Source organism: Callorhinus ursinus, unplaced genomic scaffold, assembly GCF_003265705.2.
Source record: "Callorhinus ursinus isolate GAN/ISIS: 27379988/994484 unplaced genomic scaffold, GSC_fseal_2.0 scaffold2, whole genome shotgun sequence".
NCBI classification, from domain to species: Eukaryota; Metazoa; Chordata; class Mammalia; order Carnivora; family Otariidae; genus Callorhinus; species Callorhinus ursinus.
In genome coordinates, this window is record NW_027397064.1 from 46,278,007 (window position 1) to 46,290,936 (window position 12,930).

The window sequence follows — 12,930 nt, forward strand, 5'->3', positions numbered from 1 at the left end:
AAGTTAAATGTAGCTTATGTGCTAGTATCTCTATCAACTAAATTTGAATATAGAGTAAAACTTTCATAAAGGTAATATTATTCACTGAATAATAAAAAATGCAGCTACCCTATTAGAATTTATGTTGATCCTGAATTTGTGTCCCCTAGTTATATAACAATATATAATTAATAGTTAATTTTAAATAAATCTAACAAATTTCACAAAGCTATTGTGATAAACTACAATATGAAAAAGTCTTTATGGAAGAATAAAATTATAATGCAATCTAATAAGTGCAAAAGTGCTAAATAAAATATTAGCAATTTGAATAATAAACATAACAAAAAAGCATGATAACCAGGGGATTAAAATAAGGTTAAAGACAGTAACTTTATAAATTTAATTCCTGACTGTAACATATAACATAAGAAAAATGTTTTACCTATATCTCTCAATATATGCAAGAAAATTTTCGATTGGATGCACACCTTAGTATAAGAAATGGACAATGAAATGTATTTAAATACTATAACTGACTAAGCTTGTATAACTGAGAATTCATTTAATCTTACAAACATATCTAAGGGCACATGCTTTGCTCATTGTAGTATGACAAACTGGTTAGAGGATAGCATCATTATTGGTTTGATTCAACCAAGTACATGAAAAAATGCTATCCCTGCATTTTGGGATATGATTTTACTGATGAAAAAAGGAATGCCCTCTAAAATTTAACAATTTTTTAAATTTAGTTTATGTACTTGTTTGTATAGGTACAAAACATTACAGGTATGTTTAACCAAAGAGTAAGTTATATCATTTGAATATATTATATTTTTACTTGTACTATTGTTGTGATAATGTGATGTAAAAGGCATTTGCTGAATCACAAAGAGGAAGTTTCAAATGCTATCTTTTAGAAATTGTGTAAAGTAAGTAGGAAAAGTTTGCAGGTTGTATTCTATGTTATATTATTTAATCCAAGACAAGATAGGTTTTTATTATTTTATGAGAAATCTTCAGCTTGAAGAAATTCATTGTTTTTCTCAAATTGACATACCTATTATGGCTAAATAATATCAACGTGAAATATGAATTTGAATGTTTAGTATAAAGTATAAAACTCAGATCTGTGTTTTACTTTTGAAGTACTCCTAAGTGGAAATATTTTCTTTGAGTAGTTAACCATTCTTTAGAAATTTAGATAACAATACTTTAACCTAAATTATGAGTGAGATGTACACTGCTCATATTCTCCCTAAGCTACATGATTTTATTGGCTAGTATCACTAATATTTGTTTAGATAACATACTTCATTATCTTATAGTGTGATACAAAGATATTTCATTCTTAATGTAATATTCAGCTTTTTTATTGTATTGGAGATGTTAACCAAATTCTAATGAATTGTAAATTCTAATGTCAATCAAATTCTATCTTAGCTTGGGCGGCCATAACAAAATACCATAGGCTGAGTCGCTTATGGGACAGAAATTTATTTCTCACCGTTCTGGAGGCTGGGAAGTTCAAGATCAAAGTGCCAGCATGGTAAGTTTCTAGTGATAATTAATGAATCAAACTCTAATGATTGTAATTTAAATTATAGCCACAAATTATTACTTTAGTGCATGTACCATCATGCATTCAGTCACCCAAGTCAAGACAATTGTCATTCCTAGATTTTCTCTTCCTCCACCGCTATATTGGCAGTGAACCAAGTCATAATATTTCTACCTACTCCTTTCCATCCCCACTGCTACTATTTACTGGTATATTGGAATAAGATCTGAATTAGTTTTTCTTCTTTTGTTCTTAATGCCATCATCTTCCTTTTGTCAGAGTAATACTTCTTAAATGTATATCAGATAATGTCATCATCCCATTTAATACTTTAGTAACTTCCCCTACATAACAGTATAAAATTCAAAATTCTTTAGAATGACAAATATAATTCATCCCCACTTTTAGCCATTTGTTCTCCACTCTCAAGTCTGTATACTTACATGTAGTATGACTATGCCTTTTTATATACTTCTCCTCTTTATAATGTCATTTACTCCTCTGCTGGGAAAATTTTATTCATTTTTCTTGTTTTCTTAAATATCCTTTTTTTCCCTATAATGCTTTCACTAAGCAGTTTTTTTTTCATAATCCACTTTCTCTTTAGGTTCAGTCAGTCATATATATTCAAATGCATTTTCTCTATTATGATCAATTTAGTTTCTCTAATGAAATGTTCTTGAATTCTCATTCAACAAAAACTGAATGCTATTATTCATTTAAATACCAAAACACTTTAATGACTTTGTGTCATACTTATCTGTCAAATTAAAAATAATTATTGCCAAAAACATCTGTCAGATATTGCTATTGGTGCTAAACATACCATAGGAATTATACATTCTCAAGATTATTAATATATTCAATCATTTTTCTTATATCATGATTTCCTGATACATTTTTATGTCTTTAAAATATTTAGTAAATGTATCCGAAGTAATTTTTTCCTAAGGTAATTATTTATTTGTTTATTTATATATTTTTAAAAGCTTTTTTTTATTTATTCATTTGAGACACAGAGATATATATATAGAGAGAGAATATGAGCAGGGGGAGAAGCAGAGGGAAGGGGAGAAGCAGGCCCCCCGCTGAGCAGGGAGCCGATGCGGGGCTCGATCCCAGGACCCTGGGATCATGACCTGAGCCGAAGGCAGACACCTAACCATCTGAGCCACCCAGGTGCCCCCTAAGGTAATTTTTTAAAACTATATTTAAGAAATATTTTGAAGTTCATGACATATACCTAATATACAGGTTAAAATCCCTTGAAATATTGTGGATACTAAATTTATTTCAAATAGATTTTTAAACAGCATAGTTCTTCCTTATGTCTTTTTTGATTGGTGTTACCCTGAGATTAAAACTACTAAATTATTTTGTAGATGGATAAAGAAATTTCTCTCAAATATTGCAAGACTTTAATGATTGTAACAAATATGAATTTGCAAACTTACTTTTATTTATTTACTCAAGGCCATTTTTGATCATCTACCATATACTGGGAACTGAGTGAATTGCTGAAGATTAAGAGTTAGTAAGACATGTTCTCTAAAATCAAATGAACAGATATGTGAAAGAGAAAAAATATGATGTGAGAGGTTCCATGATGGTGGTAAAACATGACAAAATATACGGAAAATAAAACAGTATTCAAAGCTGTCCATAGAGGTTACCAAGGGATTTATACATAGCATAATATATAGAGTAGATCTTGAAAGTATGGTTATATAAAGGAAAAATGAACATTTCCTAAGTAGAAAGACACACACACACAGATACAACACCACTTAAATATGACTTCCAGTTTTGCCTGATGAAGTAGTTTAATTAAGCTAACTCTCCTTCTGAAACAGTTATAAATGTTGGACAGAATTTTAAGAAAATATTGTTTAAAAACATTAAAAGAGCATGAATGTAGGCAGAACATACAGGATTTCAATACTTGAAAGAAGAGAAACTCATATGAGGAGGGACCGTACTCACTTTGCATTTTTTGCTGAGGGCAATTTCATATAGTTCCAAGGTTACTGAAAGAGTTCAGGATTACATGGCAATATTTTTAGACTGAGGGTGCTCAGCTTAGAGTTTGGGTTGAAAAGTGGTAGAAATTCAGAAAAGTGAGTCACACAATTTCCATAATATTCTTCTCAATTTGTTGGCTAACTCCTAAGCTGCCCACTCACAGGGGAAACCCCAAGAAACACAGTAGAAAATAGTAGCTAAGAGACTAAATACTATATTTGAAAAACATTTGAAGGTTATATTTTCAAATATTGTAAGAATCCCTGTCATGATAGATAATTGCCATAGAAAGCCCTAACTGATTTTAAATTAAATGAATAGTTTATAGAAAATAATTTTAAAAGCAAAATGATCATTTTAAATTCACAGAAAATATTTAATTTAATATGGGGTCCATATGAATCTTCATGCTTGATATGAAGCAAGGTGGAATCTCTAAAAGACAGAATGCCTTGAAATTCAAGAGGTCTCAAATAACCCCTGACCTTTTTCTCCTAAAGGTGTATGAGAAACAGTGCAGGCTTCACTCTACAGGGCTGTAACCAAATTGTCCTAAAGGAGAATAACCAGTACTCAGTGAGGGAAAGGTTATAGAGAAAATATTAGAAAAAGTGGAGGCCTAATTTTTGTTTATACAAGAAAAAAGTATTCATTCCAATGGTAATAAAAGTACAGAAAGGTAGTATGATGAAAAGATGTGTATGATAGGGCAATGGAGATAACATTCTGCGATTATTGCCTGTATTTTGGGCAGAGATGAAAGGCACAGATGGAATGAATTGTCAATGTATACATACTTGTTCTGTGCTAGCATATCAGAAGGATGCCAAGCAGTGCCAGGTCTAGGTTTCCACAGTTTATAATTATATAGGGACTTTATAAATTATTTGCTTCCTATTTTTCATTGCATTTGGAATAAGTTTACATCAATAAAACAGTTCCAAGTCACTATAAATTTCCTTTACTTATAAATTAGAATGTGCATATAATTTTTTTTTTGTAATTTGATTCAGTTTTGACTCCAATGACATTGCTTGTTTTATTTTGGCTGCCGTATAGCCCCAAATCATGCAAATAAATGTGTATATCTGGGCTGTCAGAGAACAATGATTGGCATCAGCCATCAGTATTCATTAAGTTGCAGTTTTGGCACACCTTGTATTAGAAAAAAGCCAAATTCAATAAATGCCATGTAGCCTGCCAGATGTTTTATTGTAAGATATGATAGATCTTCCCAGAATAATGTTTTATAAGCAAGGTTAGTTATATTCAATTAAATTATTTTTGTATGCTTTTAATATCAATATATGACATATTAATAATTTTAAACTATAATTTTATTTTTATATGTAATTTTCAACTTCTAATTAGCCAAAGGCAATTTTAGTAGTAAGATGAAGGTTTAATCTAATCTAACCAACTTAAAAATAAATGTAATTTAGTATTAGTTTTTTTTTAGGAATTTATTTTAGAATATAGGAATACTTCTCCCTCCACATATTATAATTTTGTATATTCCCTGCTCCTACTTAAAAAATTATTTTTCCCTGCTTTATTTTTTTAAAGATTTATTTATTTTAGAGAGAGAGCATGCACATGTGCACAAACACAAGCAGGGCCGAAGGGCAGAGGGAAAGAATCCCAAGCAGACTCCCCACTGAGTGGGGAGCCCAATGTGGCGTTCAATCTCATGACTCTGAGATCACAATCTGAACTGAAATTAAGAGTCAGATGCTTAATTGACTTAACCACTCAGGCGCCCCTCTTTTTCTCTGCTTTAGAAAGCTTTTGTTAATAGCTCTCAGACAAATTTGATTATCCATTTGTCTCTCTTTGTTCAAAATCTGGTTAACTGTATAAATAACCATTATCAAATTGTCTTGGTTATATAGGAATGAAGACTATAGGTTAAATAAGTATGCTATGTGTCATATGCATATATATTACATACATATATACACATATTCTTTATAATATAAAATATTTCACAGAGTAATAAATTAACTGTTGACTGAAAGGGTGAGTGATAGGACAAGTAATTTTGACTATCAATAATATATTTACTGGATATTTAGAAATAGAAAATGAAAATTACAAGTGATAGTAAATTATCATGAGAGGGATAAAATTATTAAGAAAGGGAAGGCATTTTCTTAAAAAAGTGAAAAAGCAAGGCTCCTGGGTGGTGCAGTTGGTTAAACATCGACTCTTGGTTTTGGCTCAGATTGTGATCTTGGGGTTGTGGGATTGTGTCCAGCATCAGTCTCCATGCTTAGCATGGAGCCTGCTTAAGATTCTCTCTCCTTCTTCCTATGCCCCTCCTGATCATGCACGCTCTCTCTCTCTCTCAAATAAATGAATAAATCTTTTAAAAAAGGTGAAAAAGCTACAGTGTGTTGAAATCTGTAATAGATTGCATTTAAGAATCCCTTGAACTTAGATTTTTTTGCACTCAATTTCTCATCAGTTACTTTGTTGGCAATAAATTTTATGAATTAGCCAACAATAAAATCAGAGAAAAACAAAAAGCAACAATGGCAACGACAAAAACATTCTAGTGCTTAAACTAACATATTCTAGTGTCAGATGGTCTGACTTTCCTGGCTTGTCTATATATTATCTTTATGATATTAGGCAAGTGACCTATACCTCTTCCTTAGTTTACTTATCTGAAAATGGTAATAATAGTGCTACTGAGAAGAATGAATAATATGTCTAAAGCTCTTAGAGCAACTCTTGGAAAACCAGTGTCAATATTTGTAAATTATTATTGTTTCAGCATGATCAGTTTTGTCTAGAGTATGTTGGATCTTCTTGGATTTGAATTAGTTTCAAGAATTATCACCATTGTTAGGTTTTAGGAGGTTATGAAACAATAAGATGTTAGGCAAGTTAAATAGGAATTGGTCATTACATAACCACCTCTTAATCCCTCACTTTTTGACTTCACTCTTCCATAAATCACTCCAGCCCTAATTGTCAAAGCCCTGCTGCATCTTACTTGACTTTGCTTCAGCATTTGTGCAATGCACCTTTTAATTGCTTGCATCTATCCAGTGGTACTTCAGTCTCCAGATTTTCCCCTTCTCTTTCTGATTTGTTGATTTTTTTTCCTATCAGTCAACTTTCTCACCATGTTCATTGGAAGGTCTTCCAAATACTCAGTGTTATCTCTACATAGTCTTATTCTCCAGTATTCCTTTTTCCTACCTCTTCTACTAGTATCCCTTACTGATAATTCCTAATCTCTAAGATCCAGGCTTGCATTGTCAGATTTCTAATTCAAATGATTCCCTGAACATTCTGGAAGTACCTAAAACTTTATATAAAACTAAACCTAGCCTTCATCTAACCTCACTATGTCTTAAAAACATTCATTCTTTTTGGTTCAATTCACATTCCTAAGCCTACCCTGGCCACTATATTCAGGATAAGTATTTTTCTAACTTTGTATCTTTTGTACTTTAAGCTTGTTCTGGTATTATGGCAATTACACAATACTTATTTAAATTCTAACTATTCTACTTCATGATCTACTTTTCCTATTAAGGCATTTCTTTTAAGACATGAACTATGTCTTGTATGAATTTACACATATCAAACATTTAGCACAGTGCCTGGAACATAATGAGTATTACTGTTTTTTTAAATTTTAACATGCTCAAATGCAGATAAGTAATCAAGTAGAAGATTTATAGACTCATCAACTAAAATTAACAAAATAGACATCTAAGTGTTATTGTATATAACAGAAAATTCACTAATGAAATTTTAGGCCCTTCTTATATGGAAAATAGCAAAGTAATAAGTCCATGAGGTAGTGTCCTGAATAAAGTGTGAGCCAAGAGAGTTGCCAACTGTAGTAATTACCATTTCCTTTCCAATAAGTTTAGTCTCTAAATGTCCAGACAATAATTAAACTAATAACATAGCTCATTAGTCAGTCATGAAAGGCTTTGTTGTTGCTGTAATATGAGAGCTATGCAGATAGATGAAGCAACGCAGTATTGAATGGTACAGGGAGTACTGTAGCACTGAGATTTAACTTCTACATGTACACTGCTGTGCACTATGATGGCATCCCATACTTTCATGTTTTGCATATATTATTCCTTAAGTTCCCCGGAGCTACTTCAGAATTAGTCTTTAAACACCCACTCTGGCCTTAGACTCTCTAAATTAAATGACTATTATTAATAAAATATATCAATTTTCTTTTGTACACTATGAGTCTAATCCATAAAATAAAACAAAATAACCAGTAGGTTGTATCAGAGTATTAAACTAAAGGCTCAAGAAAAATAGGTCATTAAAGGTTAATAGGATTTTTCTGACTCTGTAGGAACATAATTCTCTATGCTCCTGTAATCTTCATTCTAATCCTGAGATCCAGCAGTTGAATAAATAGATTTGAGATTATCACACAGTATACATTCATGTGTAAAATGGAATTCCTATTAAAGTTCATTGCTTCAAATGAAATATGCTTTATAGCATTTCCTATGAAGAATCCTGCTGTGGTCTGTCATAATACACTGAAAACACACTTTAGTCTTTCAGCTTATGCTTTAGTGCCTGGGGAATGTGTTATTTATTTTATTTTGTTTATTTATATTTTTGGTTATGCTTTGCAACCTTTTGACAGAAATGCCAGCAATTGTAGGATTGTACTCAGTGATTACACTAAAAGATAATATATAATACTCTTATACTAGCAATACTATTTAAATGTGGAAAACTATAGCACAAGCAAATCAGCATATTTGTGCTGCTGCAAGGAATATTTGTTTTTATAAGAATAGTTTTCAGTTCTGTATTTTTACAGTAAGATTGAAGAGACATATCTAAAAAGATACTGCTAAGACTGATGTCAAGATGCTTATTGCCTTTATTTTCTTCTAGGAGTTTTATGGTGTCAGGTCTTACATTTAAAACTTTAATCCATTTTTAGTTCATTTTTTTATATGGTGTAAGGGTCCAGGTTCATTCTTTTGCATATGGCTGTCCACTTTTCCCACCTTTCCCATTTTTTGATGAGACTATTTTTTCCCCATTGTATATTCTTGGCTCCTTTGTCACTAATTAATTGACCAGATATGCATAAGCTTATTTTTAGGCTTTTTATTGTCTTCCATTGAAACACAGAGGATTTCTGTATATTGTTTCTGTATCATGCAACTTTACTGAATTCATTTATTTGTCTGGCAGTTTTTTGGTGGAGTCTTTAGAGTTGTCTATATATAATATTATGTCATCTGCAAATAGTGATGGTTTTACCTCTCCCATTCTAATTTTCTTTTCTTTTCTTTTTTTCTTTTTTTTTTTGTCTAATTGCTTTGGCTATGATTTTTAATATTATGTTGAATAAAGTGGTGAGAGTTGGCATGCTTGTCTTGTTCATGATCTTAGAGGAAAAGCTTTCTGTTGATTATGGTGTTGGCTATGGGCTTGTCATAATATGGCCCTTATTATATTGAGATACACTCCTTCCATACCCTCTTTGTTGAGAGGTTTTATTATGAATGGATGTCAGATTTTGTCAAATACTTTTACTGTATCCATTGAGACAGTCATATTTTTTAAAGATTTAATTATTTATTTTAGAGAGAGAGAGAGAGCATGGGGGGAGGGGGCAGAGGGAGAGGGAGAGAGAGAATCTCAAGCAGACTCCCTGCTCAGCACAGAGACCAATGCAAAGCTTGATCCCATGACCCTGAGTTCATGACTGAAGCAGAAATCAAGAGTTGGATACTTAACTGACTAAGCCACCCAGGCACCCTGAGAGAATCATATAAATTTTGTCCTTCATTTTGTTAATAGGAAGTATCACACAGATTATTTTATGGGTGTTGAACCATCCTTGCATCTGTGGAATAAGTTCCACTTGATCCTGGTGTATGATCCTTTTAATGTATTGTGAAAATTTCATAAGATTAAAAGTATCTATGGTGAGAAAATATGCTAAATGAAGTTTATGGCAAATCCCAGTAGAAGAATCATAATAGATATAAAAAATATTTTTTAATTTAATTTCAAGTTAGTTAACATGTGCAGCACTGGTTTCAGGAGCAGAATCCAGTGATTCATCACCCACATACAACACTCAGTGCTCATACCAACAAGTGCCCACCTTTTTTTTTTTTTTTTAGACAATGAATCATGGAACACTACATCAAAAACTAATGATGTACTATATGGTGACTAACATAACATAATAAAAATAAATAAATAAATAAATAAATAAATAAATAAATAAATAAATACCAAAAAAAACTAGTGCCCACCTTAATGCCCATCACCCCTTTAGCTCATCCCCCCCACCACCTCCCTTCCTGCAACCCTCAGTTTGTTCTCTATTTTTAAGAGTCTCTTATGGTTTGCCTCTCTCTCAGTTTTTATCTTATTTTATTTTTTTCTTTCCCTTCCCCTATGTCCATCTTTGTTTCTTAAATTTCACAGATAAGTGAAATCCTATGATATTTGTCTTTCTCTGACTTATTTCACTTAGCGTAATACACTGTAGTTCCATTCACATCAATGCAAATGGCAAGATTTTGTTCTTTTGATTGCTGAGTAATATTCCATTGTGTGTGTGTGTGCGTGCGTGTGTATGTGTGTATGCCATATCTTCTTTATCCATGCATCAGTTGATGAACATTTGGGTTCTTTCCATAATTTGGCTAATAAATCACTGGAATAAAGTCATGCTGTCTACAACAGAGAATATAGACCACTCAAAAATAGCTCCTAGCATGTATTGGATCATAGAACATCAAGTGAACAAAAAGGGAGAGTTTCTTATTATAAGATGGCTTCTGTCAGACACAGTTATTGTAGTTGAGGGAGAAGAAGGCAACAAAAATTCATCATTGTTTGTAAATGGTACATTTGTAATCAGGTATAAGCCAGGTCAAAGGGAACAAGTAAGGTACTTGACTTGGTTGCCTAGTCCTGTGCCATCTACCATTGTTAAATAGTTAAGATAGAAAATTTCACATTATGCACATTTTTACCCTAAAAAAACAGAAAAAAAAAATGCATCTCTCACTCAGGTCATACTTATGGTCACATGGTAAGTCTGTTAGTGACTACACTGATTAAAAAAAAAAACTTTTTAAAAATATTTCCCTGCAGCATTTCTATAGATTTGTAAAGGAAGTCTTGATCTTATGAAATCATTTTAAATCAGGACCTACACAAAGGATTCATTTAAGATTGCTTAAATTCTCCTGTGAAAAGAATTCCACTTTCATCCTTTCCAGTTTAGTGGTTTATATTATTACTTGACAATAATGCCACTCTACAGAGCAGTAGAAAAGGGAATTTTTCTTTCAAAAGGAACTGCTCAGTTGCAATTTATTATTGAAGGAACAAATAGATTTCTGTGTCTGTAGACAATGTAAGAGCAACATTGAAGACATTTTTAAGTGTGTAGCAGTGTGGCTGATCTTTGGTAAAATAGGTGACAACGAAAGTGGTTGTTCTAGTATGGTAGTATGTTGGAGAGGTCTACAGATTTTCCTAACTTGGATGGTTTTGCCATAAGCAAAATTAAATAATCAGATTGTAACTATTATTAAATTTATAGAAAATATAGGAATTAACATTAGTAAGACCTTAAAATTTTAACATTTCTTATATAAGTTTTATAAGTTGTTGGTAGTTTATTTAATGTCTCCTTACTTCTAGAAGTAATACAAAATCTTTTGACAGCTACTTCAAAATATAAAAATAGCAAAGTCCTTGTATTCTAGTAAGAACTGATACCTGAAACTGGTATAATGTTACATGTCAATTATATCACAGTTAAAAAAAAACAAGTTTTATTTTTTCTGACTAAAAATGAAATTTTACCTATGTCACATTTGCTATTCTTTTTTAAAATGTGAACTCAAATGAAGCTCAGATTTTCAAGTTATTTACATCCCATGAATTAAGCTCATGCTTCCTGTACAATTGATGTATCTTTAGTCAAACTTTGTTTCTAGACCTCAGACTCCTATATCCAAAGATGCACTCAATACCTCCTTTTAAATGATTAAAAATCATTTTAACATTTCAAAAAATCATATTTTGGAGTTTTTTCTTCTTATGGCCTTCTCCACCTCAGAAAATGGCAACTTGACTCTTCAGCTGATGGGAAAAATCTTGAAGAATTTTCTATTTTTCTCTATTTCTTACACACCATAGGTAATTCTTTACCTAATTCTATTATCTCTCGCTTCTTATGTGGATTATTGTAATAGCATCCTTATTTCTCTGCTCATTCTCTTTAATGGCTTCCCAGTTTACTAATATAAAATTCCCAAGTCTTGCTGAACTCTTGCACTTCATTGTCTATCACTCTACCCTTTCATTTACTCAAACTCAATGGCCTTTTTGTAATGTCTTAAACACACCAGACTTGCTCACTCCTGGAGAATTTCTGTTGCCTAACTGGAGAGCTCTTGCATGTTTCTGTCTGCATGGTTTATTCTTTCCCTTTTCTAAGAACACTTTTAAATATTTTTCTAGCCTACTTTTTATGAAATACAGCTCTGTTACTTTCTATTTTCCTTTAATAATTTAATAATATAATAATTTATTTAATAATACTTTAACAAATTTTCTTTACAGTTCTTCCTATCATCCAATATATCATATGCTTACTTTTTAAATTTGTTTCTACCCACAAGAAAGTCTATGTGAAAAGAGGTTTTCAAATTTAACTTCTATCCTATACTCAGCACCAAAACTAGAAACTAGCACATTGAAATTATTTGATATATATTCTAGAATACGATGAAATAGAAAATATACATTTATATGGGCTTTATACTTTTCCATTTGTGTAACATTAGGAAAAATGAGTAAAATGGGTTTTTTAGATATTTAAACGTAAATACCCCATAGCTAAAGCTATATGTAAAGTATTGTAACTTCAAGATGAGTTGTTTTGTTTTCATTTTTACTCTCAATTTTTGAGAGTTCTTTAAATATGCAAAACCAGTCCTTTGTGGAATATGTAGAATGCAGATATTTTCTCCCACTCTGTAGCTTATCTATTAATTCTTCTAACAGACTCTTTCACAGAGCACGTTTTTAATTTTGAAGTCCAGTGTTTCCTATTATGAATTGTGCTTTTGATGTAAGTTTAGGAACACTTTGCTTATTCATAGATTCAAAAGATTTGGTCTTTTTTTTAGTTTTGTAGTTTTACATTTTACAACTAAGTCTGTGCTAATTTTTTTTAAAGATTTATTTATTTATTTGAGAGAGAGAGTGAGAGAGCTCAGACGAGCAGGGGGGAGGGGCTGGGGAAGAGGGAGAGAGAGAATCCTCAAGCAGAATACCTGCTGAGTGTGGAGCCAGAGGTGGGGCTTAAT

The 12,930-nt window shown here is 31.7% G+C and overlaps 1 long non-coding RNA gene across 2 annotated transcripts in view; it reads left to right on the forward strand.

Annotated features, from left to right (window-relative positions):
• LOC141370714 (uncharacterized) overlaps positions 1–12,930 on the forward strand; it is a 416,025-nt gene that overhangs the window by 164,385 nt on the left and 238,710 nt on the right. For both annotated transcript variants that reach the window (XR_012374991.1, XR_012374990.1), the window contains exon 4: positions 1,426–1,531. This is a non-coding gene — a long non-coding RNA (uncharacterized lncRNA). The remainder of the gene's footprint in view (positions 1–1,425; positions 1,532–12,930) is intronic.